The sequence below is a fragment of the Mytilus galloprovincialis genome, chromosome 7 (assembly GCF_965363235.1).
Source record: "Mytilus galloprovincialis chromosome 7, xbMytGall1.hap1.1, whole genome shotgun sequence".
Lineage (NCBI taxonomy): Eukaryota > Metazoa > Mollusca > Bivalvia > Mytilida > Mytilidae > Mytilus > Mytilus galloprovincialis.
Genome location: NC_134844.1, coordinates 39812024 through 39837254, shown reverse-complemented (window position 1 = coordinate 39837254; position 25231 = coordinate 39812024). Strand labels below are relative to the sequence as shown.

The following is a 25231-nucleotide window of genomic DNA, read 5'->3' as shown; positions in this document are numbered from 1 at the left end:
AAGAAGATGTGGTATGAATGCAATGAGAAAACTGTTAACACGAGACCACAGGACAAAGAAATCAACGACTGTAGGTCACCGTATTCAACAAAAAGCAAAGCCAATCTTGCATAGTCAGCTGTAGAAGACCCAAAAATGAAAAATGTAAAACAATTCAAACATAGAAACTAGTAGCCTTTCATGTACAAACCAGATGCTTCGCAGGGCGCAGCTGTATACGACCCTGAACGGTAAGTATGGACACAACATTAAAGCTGGATACAGCTCTGAATTTGGATTGTGATTAAATAGTTGGCACAACATAGTTTTCTGACACAGAATGAATGTGGTCTAATGAACTTGATTTTTTGTTTTTGCTCTTGAGCAATTCACTATGCTGTTGAATATTAATCCTCTCAAAAAAAAAATATTTGAAGAAATTTTCTTTTTAATTTCTGAAATCTGAAATGAGAAAAATTTACCCCCCCCCCTATTTTTTTTCACCTTCCCCTTTCCCTTATTCCTAAAATGATCTCAATTAAAATTGCAACAATAACTACTCATTTTAATACATCATAAAGTATTAAAATATAAAATGTCATACAGTCATGGTTAAAATTAATGTTAATATTAATTAATAGTAACTTCTAAAAAAATAAATGGGGAATGTGTCCAAAGGGACACAGATGATGCCCCCGCTAGCATATAACGTTATAAAGGGACATAAGTCAAGAACAGTAAAAGTGAAGCTGCCAAAAATTGAATTTAAACTGAGTTTGGAGGTAATAAGCATTATATACACATTTCTTTAAATTAAGTTGAGACAAACTTAAGTTAAGAGAACAAAAACGATTTTTTTTTCTCAATTTTTCCACTTGTAAAGGCGGATAACCCTAGAATGATAATCAAAGTGCTTGTAATCACTGAATAGTAAAGAATGCTTTAATTTATCAGTTGGTAGTAAAAGTGAATATTGCATTGAATATTGTATATAGCATTGATTTAAGTTGATATAACTATTATTCTGGACAAAGAAAGATAACTCCTATTTTCAAAGATGATTTAATAAAACATTGGTTTTATGTGATTCAACAACCATTCTGGACAAAGAAAGATTAATCCAATTTATTGTCTTGAAACTACAAAAATGCTTGTTTTTGGTTCTTTTTTGGCCGTTTATTCTAGACTGTTTGCCCCTTAACCCTTAAAATATATTCCAACCTTCTACTTATGGTATTTAACATTGATTGTGGTACAATTTCAGAACAATTGAAATATTTAACCACAACTTACTGTCCTGACACTAGATAAATGCTTGTTTTGAGCCCATTGAGCCTCTAATTCATAAACCTTAGGGACCATAACCCCAAAATCAATCCCAAACTACCTTTTGTGGTTATAAACATTGTGTTAAAATTTTATTGATTTCTATTTACTTATACTAAAGTTATTATCCGGAAACCATACGTCTTCGGACGACGCTGACGACGACGACGACGAAGACGTGCTACCAATATACAACCGCAAAAATGTTTGCGGTCGTATAAAAAATGAACGTTTACCAGCACAAAGCAAAAACATGGTTTGCCAGCACATAGGACAGACACAACTGTTACTGAAAGTATCAAAACCGACATTGCGAAATAAGAAAGCAGAACATACATTCATTGAAAATACAAAACTGTAAAACACGAGCAACACGAGCCTCTCTTTAACTAATCAAGAGGTAATATCGGGTATCCAGAAATAAAAAAACATTTTTTTTGTCATATAAAAAAAGATCTGTTGTGTTGCTTATGATATGTAAAATTCCTGTGTTGAGTCGCACTCGGTGTCATAATCGAGCTGAATACAAATAATTAGCAACGTAGATCTGTGAAACACGAATATTTCATAACAGCGGACCAACACTGGAAAATACAGGTATTGAATAGGGACAGAAATTTTGCCTTGCAATAGGCTTCCTACAGAACCTTTAAAAAGCAGTTTAAGGGTTCTAAACATGCAGATATTTTGGATAAACTATGTGTAAGACGACTTTCAATTTTTCAAACTACATCAGTAAGATTATAAATATAAAAAAATAGTGTACAAGGCTCTTTTAATATGTATACGCTACAAAAAGAACACGGAATGTACGCTTTTCAATATCGAAGGAAGAAAAACTTTTCAGTGTCGAAGGAAGAAGAACTTTTTATTTGCGAAGGATGAAAAATTTTTAATATAGAAACTAACAATATAATTGATCATAAATTAAAACACTTATAAAAGGTACTAGTAAAAAGTTTCCATTATGCCGACGAGCATTTTATTGTCATTATAAGAGGGATAACTCTTGATTTTCAGTTTTGATGTGATGTTATATATTTGAACTGAATTACTGCATCATTAAACTGAATATGTCTTACAATTTAAGAGCAAGTAATTGATATAAACAAGTTTGTCAAGTTTAAGTGATAATGGTTTGTCCTATTAACTTTTAATTAAAAATAAAATTTAACAAGAAAAATATTTTTTTTAAATTAAAAAGGATCATTTTTAACAAAGTTTCGTTCTCCGCCAACTGTCTTTGTAAAAGTCTCATGTATTTTAAGATATTAATCAGACGAGTAATGTTCATAACTAAATATGTTTAAGAATATCGTCGACCGAGAGAGTGTCAAAAAAGCACATGGCCCTGCAAGTTGCCGATACCAATATGTTGCCATTGTACTCGGCTATGCTATTCTTGAGACAGCTTATTATATTTTCTCACTAGATCCAATCAAGGGGACCTAAATCTAAGAATACATAGTATATTTATTAAATGCAATTGGGCTTTGAACTCCCGGTAGCTTTTTAATTTGTGTCCTTTTTCGTTTTATTTGTTTCTTTTGTGAATAATGCACAATTAATGAGCTATACTATTTTCAATAAATTTATATAGTTTCTTTTAATGTTTTAGATCCAGGAAATCGTTTTCGTTCTTTGATTTTCGTTTTTTTTTAAAGATTGGTCTCAATTATTATATTTTCCCAAAGTCATTTCCTTCAGATATATGTGAAGTGTAAAACTATTCCATGTACATCCTACTAATCTATGCAAGACGGAGATGTTTGGTATGTTTGACACAGCATACTACCTTGACTTATATTTGAATGGTGTCAGATATAACTTAAATAGGTAATGGACTTTGCCATTTGTATTTACAGCTTTGGAGAAGGTAGTCGATACATGCTAAACTTAACATACACGTTTCTAATTCAATGAGTTATGGGGATATTCAGCCCATGCAGCCACTCTCAATTAATATAAAAATGGTTATATTTCATTTGAAGAGCTTATTACCGTCTAGATGAACTCCGATAAAGTTGTACTCCGACTGTTTATGTTCACTGCAGAATGTACATATATGTTTCGAAAACAGTCGCTATTTTAAAAGCCCTAATATGCCACCAATATGCATAGGTAAACCCTAAGTGTAGTATATAAGAAGACGAAATAAAGAAACCCCTTGACTCTTTAAACATACTAAGATAAGAAACAGTTGAATCAAATAATTGAAAGGAAAAAAAAGAGAAACATATGTATTTGTAGCTTTTTAATTTAATTTCCATCCTGCAAATGACGTTTTGGCACGATAAGCATTGTTGCTTATAATTGAGGCGGTGGCCTGATGCGACGAACGAATGTAAACACTATCACCTTGGTTTAATGATACGACTATAGTTCCAGAGTCTGAGTCGTAGTCTAAAACATCATCCGTTTCGCCTAGTGTGCTGCTATATACATCATTATTAACCAAGACGTCTAACCATGTCTGTCCTCGACTTGCTGTATATATCGTCCATGCAAAAACATACACACCTTGAATCGGAGCATTGAATGTTCCCGTGTAATGGTTGTAGCCACCTCCAATATTAGTTTTAGCAATGTCAAAAACCAGTTGGTAATGAACGCTTGGGGCTGGGGTATTTGATGACATGTACGCATAGAAAGCTACCACTTGAGGTTCACTAGCTGGCATTGAACGTATAAAATTCCCATCTGCAAAAATAAGAGAGCTTGTTAAAAATATAAATCGAAAGAACCGGGGTCTGTCTCATATGCAAGTAATTCTTTTATAATAGATGTACAAAATTCCTTTTATACTTAGACAGAGATGAGTCTGTACTACAACTGGTAAGATACATGAGTGAAGATAATAATAACACATAACATCTTACGACAAAACAGATACAAAACAAAAACAAATATCAATTAATTATATAACTCCGTTAGAATTTTATTTTTACTGTCTTTTTTTATGCCGCAGTCATACCAAGTGTTCATAATACGATACTTTGAAAAGTATACGAACGGCGGACATCAAATGATTGAAAACAAACCCGTATAGGAAAATCATCTGAAAAGTACAGATTCGATTTCGAGTGATATGAAATTCAAAGCCAATACTGATAAATAAAGGCAACAGTAGTATACCGCTGTTCAAAATTCATAAATCGATAGGGAAAAAAACAAATCCTGGTTTCAAACTAAAACTGAGTGAAACGTATCAAATATAAGAGATCTACGACACAACAAAGACACAACACCGAAATGTAACACACACAGAAACGAACTATAATGTAACAATGGCCATTTTCTTGACTTGGTACAGGGCATTTTATGAAAAAATGATTGATTGAACCTGGTTTTGTGGCATGAAATTCAAAACCAATACTGATGACGATACTTCTAAATATAAAATATGCAAAGAAAATAACGCTTTTTAAGTCTTATTTGTTGAACAGTTGTCAAGTCATAGTTCCAGAGTACATATTAATAGTTGATTTTTTCAATACTATATCAGTAAATTATAGTATATAAACTTTATTTGATTGAAAGAAACGGGTGTATTACAGTTAAATACTGCTTTTTGAAGTCGAAAAGAGCCCATACTATAATCGCAGAAAAAAAAAATTGGAAACCACCAAATCTAAAGACAAACGACTGTACCATTAATCGATGAACTTTAAGATTGAGCAACACAAATTACACCAAAAAAAAAAAAAACGCTAGTTGATATCAGATGATTTGAAGATGCAAGCATATCCTGCACCATTTTTAACGCTCGTCGTGTTGCTCATGAAAATTACACTGTGTTTTTCATAAATCACGTCAGGCCTTATTATAACCTTACGAAATTAAAGCCAACCTGCAATGGGGTCGACCAAGGAATTGTAAATGAAATACTTCTATATAAAAAGTCTTATAATTTCATTGGCTTGTATCTGACGAATAACGAACACACTGTGGTAATATTACAATGAATAACGAAACCAAACATGCCAAATATGATATACTTACTTGCATGACTTGCTGGCAACATAGGTTCCACATTTGGCATTTGCCTATTGCCCAAATCCAGGTTATTTTCGACAATGCTGTCGTTAACTGTTTTGTTTGTTTGAATATGCTCTCCGTCAGGTAATTCGTACGGTTTTCGTTTGGTCTGTCCAATCGAAATCAGTCCGTACAGTTTCTGAATGTCTTGTCTTAGTAATCTGTTTTCATTTTTGAGAGACAAGTTTTCCTCCTGAATAGATTGAAGTAGCGTACGGATTTCATGTATTTCTTTTTCTACATCTATCGCAAAAGAATAATGAACGAAACTAAATGATATTAAACACAAAAATATTATGGTCTGAAAACTTTTACATAACATCATTATAAGACGTTCACATATAATGGTTGAAAGATAAGAAAACTAATTTAGTCAAAACTATTTCTCCATACGAATTAGTGCAGACTTTATCTAGTTTTATACAAGTAATGTGCGTAATTTATTCTTACGTTTATAATACGAGTGTATCAATTAAATAGTGCATTTTTATATTTGAATATTCTAGCATAATTATGCATTCAAATTCTAATATGTATTAAATCAATGAAATGATTAAAAAAGGACTATGATTTGATAAAAAAATAGATATAAGTAGATATTTATATGTTTCATGTATAAATAAACTATCCGAAAAACGTTAGTCACTATATATCCTTTTATCAAGTTAATTTAAATATTATTCTCAAAAATGACACTGATTTTGAAATTCAAAAGAAGGAAAGATTATTCTAAAACTTTCCTTTGCCAAAAAACGTCTTCATGCAAACAATCATGTTGGGCTATATCTTTCTCTTTATAAATCAATACCACTCTATTTGAAAAATCAGTTTATCTCATATACCTATTTACACGTAACAGACCAATTTCAATATAACATGGCTGAATTCGAAAAGTTTCACGATATAGCAACTGCACAAGTATCGGTGTCAAACCGTTAAGTAGATTCTGACAGATGAAACCACGGTCACGGGATAATTTCATACTACAAATGAAAGAAATTCGAATAATATAAAGGTTCATAGGTTAAACTTCAGAGTAAAAACAAGGAGACAGTAACGGGATGTCGACATCTGTTTGACAATTATATAAAGATAAATTAAAATGGTAACAAAATGAAACTTTAGCATGCTTCTTTCGGATATATCCCATCCCCAATTATTAATTACTGTTATATACAATTTTTAAAAGTACTGTTCTGACTTATCCTGTATTTAAGTGTGACATAATTTATACGTGGCGGTTCATCATCAAGTTTTGACAGATATTGCCATTTTTACACAATAAGATTTACCATGATTACATAGACATGTGTTCCTCATAGGTTTTAGGTCATGCATGGCAGTACCTAGATAAATAGAATTAAATGCATTTTATATTTTTGAAAATATAAAACTGTCCAGGATTTTGATGTATTCTATGAAGGGTTTTGTTAACTGATGATTGCGTTCTTGCCATTGCGTTATCATTTCTCTCAACTTATGAGTTTTGAACATTCTCTCGGAATATTCCGCCTCTTTTCCCCCCTCATGGTAAAATATAGGAAGATAATAAATGCCATTTAAAATTCGAAAGGTTACTCGGAACTCAATTTACATAGCAAATTCAATTATACGTGTATTTCCATGTGTTCAAAATTACATTAATATGTACTCATTTACCATTTATCAATTCCTTAAAAAAATGCAGCTAGCAATAAAGTTATTGTTAATTGCGCTTCTTTTTTCTCGAACGTTGATATAAAAACAGCTCTGCTAATTCCTCATACTCAAACTTCGAGATTACATTGTCTTAAAAAGGTGAGTAATTATTTTTCTCGAAAAGGGATCGTAAAGAGTCTATCATCATGAAGTCATTTCTTCTTACTCCAAAATCTTAATTAGTTTACCTCATAAATTAAAACTTCCATTTGAAACATGTTATTATTTGCGTTAAGTCTTTTTCTTTCCACTAGAACTTTCGTTTTTTTCGGCATTAAACATTAGGTTCCATTTTTTAACAAATTAACTGGCAACATTCAGCAGGGTTTGAAATTTCCTTGATAAAACAATATCGTCCGCGAAGATTACTTCTAACTTCTGTCGCTACATGTAACTTAGATTCTTTTCTTTTATCATAGAGACAAAGTCAGAAATCAGAAAAAAAACATAATGAAGAAGATAAAATGCATCCTTGTTTTGGGAAAAATGTTTGATCAAACCAGTTTGATTCGTATTTTCCAAAAATGACCTTGTTACTTAGTACGTTTTTTTTTCAAAATAGAACGTATTAGTTTAAGTTATTATCAAATTCATGTTCTCGTTTTTGTGCAAACAAGGGTTTTTATACGCCCATTAATAAAAACTATAGTATTTATTCTTCCATTATGTTTGCCTTAAATTACTGCGACGTTTCTTTTGCGGTTCAGTATATATATAAAAAAACAGACAAAACATAAACTATATCATGTGAAAAGAATTCGTCTTAGACTTACCATAAATTATAAGGATACCACAAAGTAGTGCGCAATACTGGTGTAAATATACACAACCAGTCAACATCAGATTTGTTCAGTTTCGGGGTGTCATATCGTTATTTTATAAATCGAAATGTGTACATATTAACCTTTTTTATATTACGGTATATCTCAATGGTGGGAGCCGTGATGTAGTGGTTAGTGCATCGGACTACTAACACAAAGGTTCCTGGTTCGATTCCCATTTGGGATGAAAATTTCAGGAACTCAATTTTCGGCTCTCCATTGACACCATTTGCGAGTATGGTCTTGAGGAAGCGATGATAGTCCGTCGGAAGGGGACGATAAATGGCTGGCCCGTGTTAAGAGAGAGCTATATCTCTTGCACGTTAAAGACATCCTTGTAGATTTCGAAAAAGAGTAGGCTAATGCCGCTACAAGGCAGTACTCGCACCCGCAAAGTGGAAAGGGATTAATATAAGTTGCAAAACTTGTTTCCCAATCCACTATAAATAAATATGTTTAAACTAATGGTGAGAACATTTTATAAAAACTTTGTACCAATTCTGTGACATATCATATCATCATGATTTTGATGCTCACATAGAATGACTCTAAATATTCCCATTTAAGGGGAAACGTTCAGTGCTAATTAAATATGTTCAATCCCGCAACATTACTTTTTCGGCTTATTATCTAAGAGAGTCGAAAGATACCAAAGGGATATTTAAACTCATAAGTCTAAACAAAACAAACAATGGCATGTCAGTAAACGACGAAAGGACAAACAATTATTATAGTACACAAAACATTACATAAAAAACTAAAGACTTAGCAACACAAATCCCATAAAAAAACTGGTGCTGAGCTTAGGTGTTTCTGAAGAGAATCTGCACCACGTGTGGTACCCGTCGTGTTAGCACAAACACGGTTTTATTGAGTATTTGTCACATTCGATGGAAAGAGGACGAGATTGTTGTCAATTTAACATTGTCTGTGAAACAGATATTCAATAACGGTGAACCAACTCGAAACGGCATCTGTATAATTCTCCGTGAATATTTATACTTTAGCACTTAGATCTCCTGGTTCGTTCAACGAAAATGAAAAAAAAATCCTGCATTTTGTTTTTTAAGATCCCCCTTCCATCATGTCCATTGTTCGTCAGAATACAGCACATTTATACAATATAATAGTAGATTTTAAGTTTTTTTCCCCTCAAAGCAAATAGTATTTTAAACCCTAAAAAAAAAAACGTTTTCTCTAAATGAATGTGCAGTTCAGGAGGCATCAGATAACAGTGTTTTATAAACGTGTGTTTCATTTTTCTTTGGTGAGTACATGATTTCTGAACGTATCTAACATTTAAATAAATTTCTAAGTGTAATTCTACTTTTATAATCTTATTAACGTCGAATTTAAAATAACAGCAAGACATCAGCAATCATTGAAATAAAGGTAACTGACTTGACACATGCACATTGTGCATGCCACGTGTGTGATGAGAGTAATATTTAAATGATATAAGCTATAAGAAAATTGCAAATGTATTTGTATGCACTTTTAAAGTTTTCGCAGTATATTAAGTATACAATTTGCATCATCTTTGTTGGCCATGTTGTAAACATATGGTTAATTTATTATTGTATTCTGGGAGAACGGATACAGCAGATTTTAAACAAATATTAAATAAAGTATACCTTTCAAAGGTAATAGGGAACCAGTCCTATTTTTAGCCTTGTTTAACAACATCATCCAGATTCAAGTCATGTGTATCCTTTTTATGTTGCTGTGCGTATAATAAAGTATAACTTTGTCTTTATATGTTTAGTACTGCAAAACCGAAAGTTGAAGAGGACCGAATTGGACTGAAATGCATAAAACTTTTTTTACTTAAATGTATCACACTCCATTTATTGAAGTAAACAGGCAATTCTTTTTAACATTAATTTACTTTTTTTATGTAGTTTAAACCCAATTATTTTAGAATCGTACATTATAAACTCTGTTGTCGAATGTTACAATATAAACATAACAATCCATTTTCACAACAAACAATCTTTTACTTCCGAAGTCATATATCTTTAATTTATTTGGTTAACGTTGATTAAATGTCTAAAAGTAATTTAATAACTACAAATGTATTGATAATGCAAAAATAAATTGAAATCCCTAATAACAACAAACTTGTCTAGACTCTTGGGGATTAACTGCTTGATATGTTTCGTAGACGTCATTTAACTGTTGGAAACCATTCGTTGTGCTCTTGATGTTTTCTTCGTAATTGTTTTTGTTGTATACATGCTATCTAATCGACGTATACACACATCTCCGTTTGATATCATTGAGCTGCTTATTTTGGTTAACCTTTTTTTTAGTTTCTGTCTTATTGATAGTTAACAAAAAACCCATCAAAGTATATTTCTAATAATTAAGTTGTATGAAAAATGACCGTATCATAACCGTTATCATCATCATCATCATCATCATCATCATCATCATTATCATTATCTTTATTATCATAATTATTATTATTATTATTATTATTATTATTATTATTATTATTATTATTATTATTATTATTAACTGTATCACTACTGAAACCTCTATAATATATAACTTGTATATATAAATCATCTTCATATTTATCATTAAAAAAACTGCTTACTCCTACATTTAATAACATGTTAACAAAACTTTTACATAAAGAAGCTGTCCGACATCACAGTGTTTGTGTGGGTCTCTCTAAATTGCAATATTGATAAGTTCAAACATATCAAAATCAATGTATCGGTAAGATTTGTGCCAGCATTAAGCAGGGTTAGGTCGCTTCATGATATAACTTATTATCCTTCTCTAAAGGTTTCATTTCGTATTTGAATTATAGTTTCTACCTTTTTTTTTATTAACTTAAGAAAGTAACAACATTCAAAAAGAAACCGATTAGTCGAGCATCATTTTGGTAATTCGGTACTACCGAGCGATACTCGAGTACTCGTTGACATCCCTAGTTCAAAGACATAAAAATCAGTGCATCTGTAAGATGTGTGCAAGCAATAAGCAGGGCAATGTCGTTGACTTCATGCTTTTACTTAGTTTCATTCTCTAAAGGTTATATTTTGTATTCATAGTCTGGTTTCTACCAATGTTATGTAACTATCATGCTCCATTGATCGACATATGGGACGTCGTCAATTAAATTATGACTTAATAAGATAAGATCTGTAACGGGTGAAGAGCATCTTGATTGGTTGGCAGTTCATATGACAGAAATACTTTGAAAAAAACTTAATATAAATTTTTAATTTTTTTGCCGTTTCTCTATTTTGAAATTTAAATTTGAACGAGAAATACTTAGATAACGTAAGTTATTATCATTCGTTTATAGCAATTTTGAATCATGGAATTCATAGGGCTCTGGTGAAATATAAACCTTATTGATATGCGGGATTCGTTTTTTCTAACAAGTTATAACGGTTGAGAATGATTCTATCTATGACAAATTAATTTTTGTATTATTTTTCATTATTATCTCCAGTTCAGTTGTTTTTTTTTATGTTTTTCCCTTTTGCTTTTTAAGCTGGTTTTCTTAGTTGTTGATCTTATCCTCTAACTTATGTTTAATTTTGTTTTTGTATTATTTTGAATTCTCGTTTTTCTCGATCGTAGAACCGCTAAATATAATTTAATAATGTGTATGGAGACTAAATCATCAAGATGAGACACAACAAGAAATCGTTAGCTAAACTGTGCCTTGTTACAGCTTTTTTTTTAAATATGGTTTATAAATCTAACAAAAAATAGTTATATACATCATATTTTATTTTCTGGATTAATTTGAACAAATGCAGATTGAGATATCGACATATTTCACTGTCATAGTTAAGATTATTTGTGTGTCCGAAATGTGTTTTTTTTTTCTTAATTTACTTTCATGGCTTGCATGAATTACAATATATTTCTAACATTAAATATGAAAAATAGATATTACAAATATTTCACATTAAAAATGTTAAAATAACACTTCATTTACAAATATCTCACGCTTTCTCTATGTTCTATTTTATTTTATATTTTTATCACTTTAGGTTTGCTGTGTATAAGTACAAAATGAAGTGTTTCTGTTTAAACCTTTAACGTTCGTTGACTTTTCAAAAAAATGCACATTTTCACGATTGATCGTCCTTGTTTGGCGCTCAAGCAATCAAATGTGAAAAATTACATATATTTGATGTTTGCCTCACGAACTATTTATTTTTCATTTGCATAACTGCAATAAAAACTGAAGTATGAATTAAGGTAGTTCAGGGGTATACCGCCATCTTGATTTGTACAATCACAGTAAATAATCGGTCTAGTTCTTTGCCCAAATCCGCAAATTTGGAGACAGATTTGCAATTTGTTGGTTACACTGTTTATTTATATAAAGAAAACTTAGTTATTCATTGTACTATCGTAAATGTTTAACAGATACCAAATATTTGTACTTATAGAATTAATTTTTCATATAAGCCATTTAAGTGGATATAACTCTTTTAGTACTAAATTTATACTGGACATTTAAGGAAATTTTCATTTTCTACTTGTAGCCAGAAAACAAGTTCGGTGACAACATTTTTTCTTTTTTATTTTCTTAAAATATATTATAAAACTTATTCTCATATTTTGTTTACAAATTTTGTCTTGTAGAAATCTTTGTATGCAAAAACATGTGTTTTTTTTTCATGAACAATCTAAGCACATTTTGGCAATTTTGAACGATTCTTACCTTGAAAAATAGCGCGGTGACCCATACTTTTTATCATTTTAAAAAAAGCATAGTTTTATAATTTTTTTTATATACCCCTGAACTACTTTAAATAATTTCTGAAATAACTTTTACTCGGAGCAGACTGTTACAAAACTGTACATTCTTGTTCCTCTCTTCGAAACTGGAGAATATTCTCTTAATTAATCTATTCCGAGAAATTAAAAGTTGTCTGTACTTTAAGAAGATATTTTTAGATATTAATATTTCGCATCAAAAATGTTAAAATAATGCCTTCTAGACTATCTAAAAATTGAAGACTCATGTTTCTAGAATGTGTAGATTAACTTGTGTTTTTTTTATGTTTTTTGTTTGTTGGTTTTTTCATGTATAAAAATTGATATCATAAACACTTCATATTACAAATCTTACCGCTGCGTTTATGTTTTTTATGTTTTATTTCTTTATCACTTTTGGTTTGCTACGTATAAATACAAATTATAGATTAATGTACAAAAAGATCGTATGAAGTGTTTCGGTTTATGCCTTTAAAGTTCATTGACTTAAAAACAAAATGCACACGTTAAATGAACGATCGTCCTTGTTTTTCTCTGAAGCATTCAAATGTGAAAAATTACATATTTGATTTTCGCCTCACTAAATATTAAGTATTTCTATGCACAACAACAAAACTAAAGTATGAATTGAATTATTTCTGAAATAACTTTCACTTGGAAGAGACTGTTCCAAAACTGCACATTCTTGTTTCTCTCTCTGACATTTGCAAATATTATCTTGATAGATCTATTCCGAGAAAGAAAAAAAGTAGTCTGTACTTTAAGAAAATGGAATTATCGTCAAGTATATGACAATATATATGTGGTATGATTGCCAATGAGACAACTTTCCATGAAAGTTGAAATGAGTGAACGTAAGCAACTACGGGACCCGTAGTTCAACAATGAGAAAAACCAATACCTTATAGTCGACTATGACAGAACACGACATGAATAATATGACACATTTTAATTGAAAGAATTCTAGTGAAATGCCCTCATTTGTTGTAAAATTATCATTTGGTGAGATAACGTCAATTGCTTAAAAATAAGTTCATCATGAATTATTTTGGTGGTTCTTGGCTGTTTCTATAATGAAAATAACGGCGAAAAACAGCATACATTCTGTAGTTTTCATCATTTTTGTGAAAACTATACATATCATGACGTCATTGTGACATCATCAGATAAAAAACTTTATATTTTTCATTTATATTTCATGACTCTATGCTTTTCCAAACATAATGTGTCGATTTGAAATACATTGTAGTTGTCGAACATTTTTATGAATTTTGATTTTTTAAGAATGATTGTTTCCTGGGTGGCGCAATTAATAAAAAAAAAAGGTTTTGTTTATAAACTTAAGAAAGCAACATCATTCTAACAAGAAACCGATTAAACGAGCATACTTTTGGTAATCGATACTTAGTACTACTTAGAGATACTCGAGTACTCGAGTACTATAAAAAAAGAAGATGTGGAATGATTGCCAATGAGACAACTATCCACAAAAGACCAAAATGACACAGACATAAACAACTATAGGTCACCATACGGTCTTCAACAATGAGCAAAGCCCATACCGCATAGTCAGCTATAAAAGGCCCCGATAAGACAATGTAAAACAATTCAAACGAGAAAATTAACGGCCTCATTTATGTAAAAAAATTAACGAAAAACAAATATGTAACACATAAACAAACGACAACCACTGAATTACAGGCTCCTGACTTGGGACAGGCACATACATAAATAATGTGGCGGGGTTAAACATGTTAGCGGGATCCCAACCCTCCCCCTAACCTGGAACAGTGGTATAACAGTACAACATAAGAACGAACTATAAAAATCAGTTGAAAAAGGCTTAACTCATCAGATGGACAAAAATACAAGTGGACTTGAAATCCCTAGTTAAAAGACATAAAAATCAGTGTATCGGTAAGATTTGTGCAAGCAATAAGCAGGGTAAGGTCGCTTCATGATATTACTTATTGTCCTTCTCTAAAGGTAACATTTCGTTATCATCCTATGTAAGGTAACTATCATGAACCATTGATCGACATATGGGAAGTCGTCAATTAGATTATTACTTAATAAAATAAGATCTGTAACGAGTGAAGAGCATCATGATTGGTTGACAGTTCTTATGACAGAAATACTTTTAAAAAAGGCAATATAAAGTTTTAAATCTTTTGCCGTTTCTTTACTTTGAAAGTTGAATTTGAACGAGAAATACTAAGATAACGTTTTCATCATTCGCTTATAGCAATTATAAATCATGAAATTTAGAGAGCTCTAATGCAATCATTATCTTATTGATATGTTAGATTCGTTTTTTCCAAAAAAGTTATTACGGTTGAGAATGATACTATTTATGGAAAAAGAAATTTATTAAAGTTTTTCTTTTGTGTTTATTATTATCGCTATTTCAGTTTTTTGATGTTTTTCTTTATTGCATGTTCAGTTAGTTTTCTCAGTTATTTCATGTATATATTTTCATACTTTACTTTAACTTATTTTTGTTTTATTTTGTATTCTCGGTTTTATTTTTCGATCGTACATGTAGAACCGCTAGATATAATTTAATAATTTGTATGGAGACTAAATCATCAAAATGAAATACAACAAGCAATCTTAAGCTAAACAGTGCCTTGCTACAGCTTTTTTTAACATAGTTTATAAACATAATAACGAATAGTTGCAGACACAGACACATCGTATTTTATCATCTAATGCAGATTGGGATACAAGTCGACATATCTAAAAGCCAAAGTTAAGATTATTTGTGCGTTCGAAATTGCTTTTTCTGGATTCACCTTGATCAGGAAACCTCAAGGAACAAAATTTGAAAGCCAAGTATATTGAAATACTCTTACACTCGAGAAATTAAACACTCTTCTTCATATTTTTTTAAACATTGGAAAGCATAATTAACTTTTTTAATTCAGCTTCTCTCGTCGTGCCAGACTGTATCTTCTCATTTTTTTCGAAGGAATTCAAATCAGCGAAGCTGTTTATTCACCTTTTTTTAGTTTTTTTTTCTAAAAAAGACAGATAGGAAAAACATATAAATCAAAAAACTTAAACACATTAAATGTTTCTTCGAAATATTATAAATGACTGTAATAATAAACAAGTTCTATCATTGCAAAATCTTATCCAACACCTTCAGATGGGATTATTTCTTTTATGTGTTTATAATAATATAATGTATATATATATAATGTATATTTAAATGCAATAAAATCTGAAAATTCTGAAATTGACAACATGTACTTGTTTTCTGCTTTTTTGTCTTGTTTTTTTTTGTTGGTCTCGTTGACACATACTCTTTTTCCATTCTCTATTCTATTTTTACCAAAATCACATTTCTTCAGATCTGTTAAAAAGTGCCGTAAAGACATCAGATTTTACCTTCTTCGATCTATCATTGCATATATTTTTTTTTATCTAATAATCTTGGTTAGTATCGAAAGCAAGGTAGTTTTATAGAAAATTGTTTTACTAAAACTATACATTGAACAAAGTAAATCTTCATGGGAAGCTTGTTATTGTTGTCAAGTTCTTCCGATACTCGAAGATGACATTAAGTATTCCAGTACTTCCATTCCATCTACTTGAATTGAAAAATGATGATATATGTAGAAGAACAATACGTTATAAATTGCATAAGCCCTTTTCTGGATTTACATTCAGCAGGTGGGCTCAAAACTGAATATTTGAAGGCCAAGGATATAATTGAACCGAAACAGTTACAGGGCTTACTGACAAAAAAATGCACATTACTAATGGTCAAATTCATCTACGATGAGTTTATTTACACTAGTCATTTTGGGGCCCTTTATAGCTTGCTGGTCGCTGTGTGCCAAGGTTCCGTTTGGAAGACCGTACTTTGACCCTAATGGTTTAACTTTTTAATATTTTGAATTGGTGTCTCATTGACACTCATACCACATCTATATAGTTAAAACACTGCGTATCAACTGAAGTCTACAGGACACATTGCTTGATTAAAAAACCAAAAAAGAAATTTAAACACTTCATGCGTCCAAAGCGCTTTGCTGGACTTTCTTTCAATAAAAAAAAATCGCATATCTGAAAGCAAAGGTGTATAATAACCGAAATAATATGAGATAATATGTGACAAATAATAACTAAAAACCAAATGCAAAGATGTTAACAACTACTAGTATACACCGTTCGGTGTTCAATAATAATTATAAAAAAACATATAATGGAGTTATATATAAATGGTCACTGGATAACAAAATGTGAAACAAACAAAGAGAGGTATATACATAACGGATTAAAGCTGATACACCAAAACTGGAAACAAATAGGACAAATGACAATAGAAAAAAAACCGTCTGTCAGAACTTAAATGCAAGCCCCTTTTCCAAATAAAAAAATTCCGTCATTCCGATAACCGTTATGTAAGTTATTGTTTTTTAAAAGAGGATCCAATTAACTAAACAAAAATCAATCAAAACAGAAAATAAGAATAAGACACATAGATCTAAAATCTCATTAGGAGTTCTTCTATTAAATCTACAGTTCTTAGGGTATACGTTGTTTTTTTGTGTAACCAATATTTGTGACGCATAGACAGGAACGATAGCTTGACTATAGACACTACAGACTGTACTATCTATCAACAACATTTGATCTGATAACTCTAACATAGAATACTCATATGCCATTAGAACATAAAGCTACCCTGTCTATACCGTCTATAATATATCCAACTTTCCAACTCCTCAAGCACTACTGACAAGTGATCTGCAGACGACGCGCGAGTCTAGCGAAAAAAAATATTGTAAGCCTAGTATCTTTAAATAACTTCTATAATATTACCAATGCTTCTAATTTTCAGATAATACTAAAAAAACGATGTCGTGTTGTACAAATATTATGAGGAAAATTCAAGCCAAAAAGATAGAAGTAGATGATCTTGGCAAAGCAAAACAATTTAGATTATTCAGCATTGCTCGTCCACATATGCGAAGCTTCCATGCTTCATGGTTTTGTTTCTTTGTTGCGTTCACGTCATGGTTTGGTATTCAACCTCTCCTCCCCACTATAAGAAAAGAGCTGGAATTATCCAAAACAGATCTTGCTAACTCTGGAATTGCTAGTGTTGCTGCTACAATTGCAGTTCGAGTGATAATTGGACCAATGTGTGACAAGTTTGGACCTCGAAAAATAATGTGTAGCCTTCTGATAACAGGTGCTATACCAATGGCACTAGCAGGCTTAATAAAAACTGGTACGGGGCTTATCGTTTTACGGTTATTCGTTGGAATATTAGGTGGAACTTTTGTTCCTTGTCAATTCTGGACTTCAGCCATGTATAATTCGAAGATTGTTGGAACAGCTAATGCCATAGCTGGTGGGTGGGGTAATTTAGGGGGAGGATTCACGTTCATATTGATGCCAGGACTATTTCAGTTAATGAAAGTTATAGGAGCAGACGAATTTCTGGCATGGAAATTAGCAGTCGTCGTTCCATCAGTAATTTGTGTATTAACAGGTACGTCAAAAATTTCAAAAATTAATATGATTTTTTTAAACAAAATATAGATTGATCATAAGCGTTTGTATGAACAACTGGTATTTCATGTTGTCAACTGTTGAAAAACCAACGGTGACTTATAGTTGATTAAATTTACCTCATTTGGTCTCTGGTAGATATTTGTCTCCTTGGCAATCATACCAAATCTTTTAACTTAATAGTGTTTTTCTCAATCGATTTATGAATTTCGAACAGCGGTATACTACTGTTGCCTTTATTATTCAAATAGTGTTCTCTCATATTGTTATTTTTTTTTAATCTCCGATTACTTTTGACTAAAGGTTTTCGTGCTATCAAGGTATACATGACTACTATAAGAAATTTATGAATGAACAGACAAAATGACACAGCAACACGCCGACACTCTCAGCTATAATTTGCCTCCGTTTTTGGTACACAATGCCAAATGTTTAAAATTTGTATTTGAATCCGGACTCATATTACAATTACGATACTTAAAATAAAATATCTGTCAATCTGTAAAATCTGTTTTTATGTTCATAAACTAGGTGCCCATAACTGAAGTTTGTTGAAGCAATATCTTATTTGTAAAGTACTATCAACATGAAAATAGAATACTCACTGTTTTTCAGGTATTTCTATAATTTTCACATCTGATGATTGTCCACAAGGACATTGGGACAATCGGCTATTGCCAACAGCACTCACATGTTCTGTAGACAAAACAAATCAAAAGCAAGGAGTCGACAACCAAGGATTCGAGCACATCTCAGATAAAGACAAGAATGCAAATAAAGGTAAAGTATCTACTTTTGGATTTAACTTGTAGATTTAAGCGCTACTCATACAGATTAATCGAGAAAAGCGCTTTGAAAACACAGCATTTATAAAGTAATATTCAAGTGTGTTTTTATTTTTAAACCAATTTGATACATGACAATGTTAAAAAGAATTGGATTTATAGTACACTGTATATTTTAAAAGTTTTTTTCGACATCAGATCGTCACCATAGTTATATTTGTTCAACTGATAAATAATTACCGTCAATAAAACATGTCTACCTGTATTTTGTTTTCTTTTTCAGCTGTAAAGGAAACAAACATTGACGGAAAGAAATTTGAGCCTTTATCATCAGAGATTCGGAACAACAATGACAAACGCATATCTAATCAAAGCAACATATTTTGGTCCGTAATAACTACATTGGTTTTGGTGATACAGTATGGGATGTGTTTTGGTGTTGAAATTGCTGTCAATACCGTCATGAACCTTTATTTCTTGTACAACTTTAAAAAGGAGGGTTGTGTAGAAGGAAGCAATTCATTCTCTAACATTACAATCACAAATATGACAAGTGAGGTTAAAGAGACGGACACAAATAAATGTAGTATCCTAGATCAAGATACTGCAAGTTTAATTGCATCATTGTTTGGTTTAATGAATCTATTTGCTAGGGCCCTGGGAGGAATTTACTCAGACATAATGCGAAAATATTTAGGTATCGCTGGTCGTCTTGTTTCTCATTTTACATGCTTAGTAGCTGAAGGTATAATGTTGATAATATTTAGTCAGATGTCTACTATATCAACGTCCATAGCTGTAATGATATTTTTCAGCATGTTTGTCCAGATGTCAGAAGGAACAACATTTGCTATCGTACCGTATGTCCTACCTTCTCACGTAGGAATTGTTGCTGGGTTAGTTGGAGCAGGAGGAAATGCGGGAGCTCTTGTATGGAATACATTATGGCGTCAGTTTGTGGAACAAAATCCAAGTCAGTGGTTCTGGCTTTTGGGCATTATAGTTTTATCCGGAAGTCTGCTGACGTTTTTAATTCAAGTTCAGGAAAAACGAATTTGGAATTCATTTTTGTGTTGTAAACATAAACAAAGAAAATACACCATATAAATCATACATAAGCCTGTCTCTACTGAATGGTTATCAAAATGTTCAACATCTATAATTCATAGTTTTTCTGGGTTTTTTGCTTGTTTTTGTTTTATTTCTTATTCTGTATTTGTCTGTGAATGTCTGATAACCAATGTAAAATGTTGATATTAAGAAACACAAACGCAACTAGTGTGAAAAAATGAAAATATATGTATATAATCAGTAGTTTAATGATGTTCAAAACACATAAATCCATAAAATACAAATAAAGGTATAAACAAATCCCGTGAATTCTAAGATGAGCGACCGGCAACCGAGTGTTGACGTCGCTTGAATTTGACGGTTGCGGTAGACCTTAGTTTTTAAACGGCGTTTCACAAATGAAATCAAGTTTTTGATTTTTTTTCGAAAGTATATGTTCATCATACTGGGTGGTTGCGCAAGCAAAATTAATAGTCAAGTAATTTGATATCAAATAGAAACTGTCCTGCTTTTGAATCAGAGTAATGCATAAGAAAAATACGTTCATGAATTTAAACGATTTGAAATTTTACAATAGCAAATTACATCTATAAAAAATATAAACGTATAAAACTAGTACGTTGGTGATACCCTTATGGTCTTATCTAACAGTCGATCCGCATATAATAATTGTATGAGGCATATGTAAACGAAACAGCAAGCCAATAGCAATAAAAACATCTACAGGGCAACGGTCTTCAACCAAAGATATATTTTCGAATCGTCCATCCGACAATTACAGTCTGATACCCAAATGCGCCATAGTTTGCCATTAATTGGGGGGGGGGGGCTAGGTCTTTTTGTATATTTCTATCTTTTTTGTGCCATGATTTTACTCTTTTCCGTTATCATTGTTATAGTTATATTTGTTGATACTTTAGTACCTTATTTTCTAAAAGCTGTTAATGTATTATCACTGTTATTTCCCTTTATATGATATATATTGTTTTTGAAAATTTTATCGCTGAAGTGTTTTATATATACATTCCTTCTATACGGATAGGAAATGTTGACTTTTTACAAACGTGATTATTTCCCTGATATCGTACAAGCTTTCCATTATAACTTATTGACGTTTCTGTCTTACTATTCAAGATTATGCATGTTTTTCTGTTTGATTTTTGTTTATAAATCCATCTTTATTTCCAATTTTTTCTTTTTATCTATCCACACTCAACTAAAGAGTTAATATTCACCTAACATGTGGCTTTCCCCTTTAATTTATCGTGAATTCATTTTTTGTTTGTTTCAGTAATTGATTGTTTTCTCTTCTTGTTGTAATACGTCATTTTAATGCATTCATTAGAGTATTTCATATCAAAATGCTTGATAGATGTTAAGTATATGGTACCATATCTAGCAATGTACATATCATTCTACTTCAGATGAAAATGTTTTGTTCTCATTTGAAGATTATGAACCTTTTGACAAGAAATAACGGTTCATTTTGGTACATCCCGCTTTCAGTTCGTTTTAAAAGAATACATTTTCCTTCAAATTGTGTTCATGTTGACCATTCCTGATTTTTTATTGGTAAGGGAACATGATGGTCAAGTTTATAGTTTGTTTCGAATATTTGATGTATCTCTTGAGATTAAGTTATGTATATACTTCAACCATGCAGTCCAAGAAAATAGTTTCCCTTATGTTTTAAAAAACATATACAGAACTTCAAAAACCCGTTAATCTATAAAGAATAAAAATAATAAATAAAAAAGAGCTCCAACTTCGTACTTTATTTTGGCTTTTTAATTTTTGGATTCGAGCGTCACTGAGGGGTCTTTTGTAGACGAAACGCGCGTCTGGCGAAAAAACAAATTTTATCCTGGTATCTATGATGAGTTTTGTTTTATATATATCAATTTGAATTATAGACTCTCAGCTGGATACTTTTTAGTAAGCCTATCACGTACACCGTCATTTTAAATCAAACGATTTCAATTATTGTTTGGCTGTTATTCATTAGAATGTTTTACACACAGCAGCACAGTACGGTATAAAATTTGCTCCTAAGCTCAGCCGAAAACATTTTCTGTATATATATACCATCACGTAATCAATTTTGACTTGCTTTGTATTTCAATAGTTGTTAGTTCTTATGCGAATTGAAATCAATTTGAATTAGATTCTTGTCAGCGGGCGTCTGGCGTATACTAAATGTATTCCTGGTATCTATGATGAGTTTATTTGTTTATTAAAATTTAATGTTTTTGTTTCTTTTTTTATTGCAACCGGCCGAATATTGATATTTGTTCACACTTACTAATTTTTCAATATCAAGATGAAAACGACAGAAAAATTTAAATTGAGTGGTAATGAAAAGATTTTAAGAACCTAAAGCAAGGTGGTAGATTCACTTACAAAAGTAGGCTCTTTAATATGAAGCAGTCAGAACTATAGAGTAGGCTTATCTCAAATTTAACCATTTCATTAATCATGGAAGACATCATTACACTCGAAAAAGACAACTGACGAATATGGTACAAAAAAGTCTCTTAATTCAGTTTCCATCCTGCAAACGTTGTTTTTGTGCCATACCTATCGTTACTTTGGATACTTGTACTTGCTTGTTGAGAAGAACGAATGAATAATGTGTCACCTTGGTTCAAAGATACTACTATAGTTCCTGAATCTGAGTCGTAATCGCAACTTTGACACGTTGCATCAGTTTCGCCAAATGTGCTCCCGTATACCGAGTTATTAACTAGAATATTAAAAAAAAGTTTTACCACTCTCTCCTGTATAAATCGTCCATGCAAAAACATACACACCTATACCTGGTGCCACAAACGCTCCCGTGTATTTGTTGTAGGCATTTCCAATATTAGTTTGGGCGACATCAAAGACTAGTGTGTGGTGGGGGCTTGGATTGCTCTCAGATTTTGACATGTAAGCAGAGAAAGCCACAATTTCTGGTTCACTTGCCGGTATTGTGCTTTTATCCTGAACTGTTGCATCTGATACCAAAAAAAAAAAAAGAAAAAAATAATATATTAAATAAACCTCAATATGAAGATTATTTACGTATTTTTGCGATTGCAATTCGGTGTTTGTGACATATTTGCAGACGTGAATTTAAATTAAAGATATATATATATATATATATATATATATAAATGTGTGTGTGTGTTGTTTTTGTTAAGGTATGTAGAAACTACATAGATAGAACCTTAATTTATTATGGCCTACAAAATCATAACAACAAAAACGTATGAAAAAAAAACAACTGAGAAAAAATAAGAAAGAGTTGTTGATATTGGGAACAGAGCATTTGCTCATTTAAAAAAGTTTTCATTCAGAAAATAATAATATATGGTTTAAAAGTATTTTTAGATATTTATAAAGTAATATAGTTTCATTTAACGGTTATGTCTACTTAGAAAAAGTATAAAGAAATAATGGATAATGTATGCTAAAAGTTACCTTTACCATGTGTAGATGGATTTTATTTCCCTCTCTCTTCTGTAAAACGTCCTTTTGTATATATTTTTCCGTTGTGTAGTATATGTGGTCTCTTCTGGAATTGAATTCATGTAATTTATCCATGTCCTTTCTAAGCAGTATATTTTCTGCTTTCAGTGACCTATTTTCATTTAGTATTTTCAGTATTTGCGATTGCTGCTGTTTGAGTATATCGTGTATTTTGCGTATATCTGCACCAGTATCACAAGCTGACACAGAATAAGAAAATAGTAAAAACACAAATAACATTAACATTCTCGATTCTATTTGACTTAATATACAAACTTTTGAAGTAATGAAGTGCTGAGATAAGATAAAAAGTACACAGTTATTATCTTACATGACCCTGAACAGAAGTAGAACACCAAATGGAAGTATCTGTACAAAGAGTTATATAGATATTTCATTAAATACAAGTTGTTAATATCATTTTTATGCCCCACCTACGATAGTAGATGGGCATTATGTTTTCTGGTCTGTGCCTCCGTTCGTCCGTCCGTTCGTCCGTCCGTTCGTCCGTCCGTCTGTGCGTCCGTTCGCTTCAGGTTAAAGTTTTTGGTCAAGGTAGTTTTTGAAGAAGTTGAAGTCTAATCAATTTGAAACTTAGTACACATGTTCCCTATGATATGATCCTTCTAATTTTAATTCCAAATTAAAGTTTTGACCCCAATTTCACGGTCCACTGAACATAGAAAATGATAGTGCGAGTGGGGCATCCGTGTACTTGGGACACATTCTTGTTATTCATATTTTGTATGTAACTTCAATGCCCGTTTTTGGCAATATACTTGTATTGATTGTACAAGAAAACAGATGTCTCATTATTCTAAGTTAATTTAGTCAATTTAAGCCTAAAAGAGATGATCAACCCTTTGAGAAATGATTGCTGGTTCTAGAATTAAAAAAAAATATTACATTCATTTGTAGTGCATCATGTATGGGCAAAATTTTATGTAGTCCATAACACCATTCCCCAAAACAACTGCTCTTGTCAGATTGTTTTGCCATTAATCAACTAGACAACTATCATCTTTGAACTTACAGTACATATATGGTTACTTCTAGAATCATTTTAAAAATAGCTAACCTTGTTGTGCTATTAGTCTTTTTTTTTCCACTTCTACACTTCTAAAATACAATGATTAATTTCTAAAAAGTTTAAGAAAAATTAAGATTGATATAATGTATGACTCCCCTTAATCTCAGAAGAGATAATGTCCTCGTTGTATTGGTCTTTGCGGTTATTAAAAACTACTTATCGCGCATCAACGATGTATTGTGGATGCATACTTTACGTGCACTGTAAAATGGAAACTGTTACATCCGTAAAGGGAAATACGAACAGTGATAATATCAGTTCATTACATGCCATTTTTCATATCGCATGTATCATCAGCCCTAGGTTCAATATCAGCCCAAGAGCCGCTTGGCTCGAGGGCTGATAATACATGCGATATGAAAAATGACATGTTATAATCTTTTTATCATATGCTTCAACAATGGAGAAAAATAACAGATTCATATATTGATCCTTTTACGTGGTTCCCAAATAGAAGTTCAAAGAGTGTAAAGTTCACGGACACCGGCCCCAAATTTAGTATATTCGATATGAAATCTTTCTATCATATGCCTCAACAGAGAAGAAACATATATATTTTAATATGGACGAATCGACAAAAACATACATAATTTACACTGTTTGGAAAAGTCAACTTTTCAAAAGTA

General features: G+C 31.5%; 2 long non-coding RNA genes across 2 annotated transcripts in view; one reads left to right on the top strand and one right to left on the bottom strand.

Annotated features, from left to right (window-relative positions):
- LOC143082970 (uncharacterized) overlaps positions 1-21602 on the top strand; it is an 82541-nt gene extending 60939 nt beyond the window's left edge. Inside the window, exons 2-4 of the long non-coding RNA XR_012980524.1 lie at positions 17473-18129; positions 18765-18929; positions 19218-21602. This is a non-coding gene — a long non-coding RNA (uncharacterized LOC143082970). The remainder of the gene's footprint in view (positions 1-17472; positions 18130-18764; positions 18930-19217) is intronic.
- LOC143081690 (uncharacterized) lies at positions 3545-5682 on the bottom strand. The gene is made up of 2 exons (XR_012980035.1): positions 5308-5682; positions 3545-4005 (listed from the first exon to the last, which is right to left on the bottom strand). It is a non-coding gene; the product is annotated as an uncharacterized LOC143081690 (long non-coding RNA).
- Positions 21603-25231: the final 3629 nt, after the last annotated feature.